Below are 2,653 nucleotides of genomic sequence, written 5' to 3'. Positions count from 1 at the left end.
GCTGTGACAAACAAGGACAATGTATTTACAGAAGAGCAGAAACAACAACAAACTATGGAACATATACAATATAAGAATTCTTATAATAACAGCAATCTATAAAAAGTGTGTACAGTATAGAAGATCGATCTAAAACAGTAACATAGCAAACATATTTACAATGTAAAGGACATCTATAAAAACAACAATCTTAGAAATGTATTTACAGTATAGGGGACCTATAGAACACCTAGAATCTAATAAACATATTTACAGAAGAACCAAACAATTTAGATAACTAAATAGAGAAGGGACTGTGTTCATCATCTCTGTTGTTCCTTATGTCTGTGCAGGGCTCCAGCCTGCCTGAGCAGTCAGGGGGTGCCCCCCTCCCTGGAATGGCCCTGTGCTTTCACTGGGAGAGGACTGCACATCTTGGTGGGATTGGTGCTGAGATCCAGGCATCAGGAAAAGTTCAGGACTGATGCCAATAGCAAGAAGCAGCTGAGGACAGTCTGATGCAATCAGTGAGAAGGGTGGTCTCCAAGCAGACTTAAGGCTCTGCTGGCTACAAGGGCAATGGTTGCGTTGTGCTCATCAAGAGATGCTGGAAGTTTCACATGGAACACTGGCTGTCACACAATGAATCTATGAGCTGTTATGTGACTGGAGTTCCAGGGCCCCTCCGGACTGGGTACTTTCTGTTTTAAAATGATTGAATCCCTGAATGGGTTGGCTTGGGTAGGTCTCTGAATGTCATCTTGTTCCAATCTGATCAACCTCCCACCAGTCCAGGTTGTTTAGGGCCTCTTCCAGCATGGCCTTGAATGTTCCCATGGATGGGGCTTCACAGCCTCTGCACAGCCTGTTCCAGGGCCTCACCACCCTTGTGGGAGAAAAACGTCTTCCTCAGATCAAAGCTAAATTGAGCTCCTCCAGTTTCCATCCATGCCTTCTCCTCTGGCCACAGGCCTTGCTGAACACTCTGTCCCCATCCTTCCCCAGGGCCTCCCAAGTCCTGCTTGACCACAGTGAGGCCTCCCCTGGGCCTTCTCTCGTCCCGGCTGAGCAACCCCAACTCTCTCAGCCTTTCCTCAGAGCAGAGGGGTTCCAGCCCCTGAAACATCTCTGGGGCCTCCTCTGCACTCCCTCCAATAGCTCCAGATGCTTCCCATGCTCAGGACCCCAGAGCAGGGGCAGGGATGAGCCCAGGAGGGGCTGCGGCTTCATGGGCACCAGTGGGGAATTTTGTGTTATCCCTGGAGAGGAGCTAAGCATGCTTGGATGATGAGGGATAAAACGAAAGGAATGAAGCTTGCACTTCAGGCTTACGTTTCTGTAAATCAACCTTTTGATTTACAGAACTCCTTTGTATGGTATCAGGTGTGCCAGTGCACCTGCAGCACCCTGAGTACTATACAGAAATCCTGCCATTTCCACAAGTACTGATTGTCTGTCCAGGCGTTCTACTGGGATTTCTGTGGTCTGTTCACTGTAGGACAGTTACTAAAGATCAGTTGCTGCTCACCTGTTACCCTCATAATTACCCTCCCAGGGTGGACTGGGAACTGGGGTCTCAGGATAAACTCTTCACTGAGATCTATTTCAAACTTTTCAAAATAATTCAATGAGAATTTCTGTGTAATTATAAGGAAATCCTCACTCTTGTGTATTTCACAGGTTAAAGGGGACATGTATAACAGTGTGGCTGGAAAGTTCATTCCAATTCCTGACTGAGGCTTACTAAAAACATGTTTCAAATGTTAGAACAGAAGCAGATGTGTGCATGACCCGCAGGCAAGGCCGAAGCAGGGCTGTGCCTCTTGTGCACAGCAGGCATTGGCTGTGCATGGGGGCTGGCAGCCCTGCCCAGCACCTGGCAGAGGGCTGCAGGCTGAGGAGGGCAACTGACTGCAGCCAAGTCCAAGGTCCAGGGTGAGAGAGTTGCTCACACCTTGGCTCCAGCTCTGCCTGGAATCTCACCAGTTGTATCCTGCCTATTGCTTTGGGGCCTGCTGCAGTGAGGGGTCTGTGTGCCCCAGGGCAGTACTTCACACTGAACGTGGGATCCTCTTTGGGAAGTGAGACAGGGAGTGTCTGTGCGCTGAGGCCTGGTATTGGGAATCAGGGCTGTCCCTGGCTCCTGCTGTGGCTGCATGTGGCTCTGGGTTACAGAATCCCACAACGGGTGAGGCTGGAAGGACCAGAGTAGGGCTTCTGGTCCCACATGCTGGGTCAAACAGAGCCATCCCACAGCATGGATCTGAAATATCTCCAGTGAAGGAGACTCCACAGCCTCTCTAGCAATCTGTTCCAGTGAGTGGTCACTTGCAAAATAAATAGTTCTTCCTCATGTTCAGGTGGAACTGCCTTCAGCTTCTGCTCATTGCCTCTTATCCCACCGCTGGGTCCCACAGAGCAGAGCCTGGTCCATGCTCTGAGCCATCCCTGCAGATATTCATACACCAGCTCCTGTGCTGGCACCGGCAGCTGTGGGTGCAGCGGCCGCCGGAGCCTACTCGGGCACGGGGCTGGAGCTGCGGCAGAGGCCGTACCGGGGGGCAGGTTCTGGGCGGGGGGCAGGTTCTGCGGGCAGCCCAGCCCCGCGGACTCCGTGCCCTCGCTGCTCGCAGAGGAGGCGGGCCCGCGGCCGGCCCAGCCCGGAGGAAGCGCC

Source organism: Passer montanus, unplaced genomic scaffold (assembly GCF_014805655.1).
Source record: "Passer montanus isolate IOZ18808 unplaced genomic scaffold, ASM1480565v1 scaffold64, whole genome shotgun sequence".
In the NCBI taxonomy this organism is placed as follows: domain Eukaryota; kingdom Metazoa; phylum Chordata; class Aves; order Passeriformes; family Passeridae; genus Passer; species Passer montanus.
The sequence above is the reverse complement of the archived record's forward strand: the minus strand, read 5'-3'. Positions refer to the sequence as shown.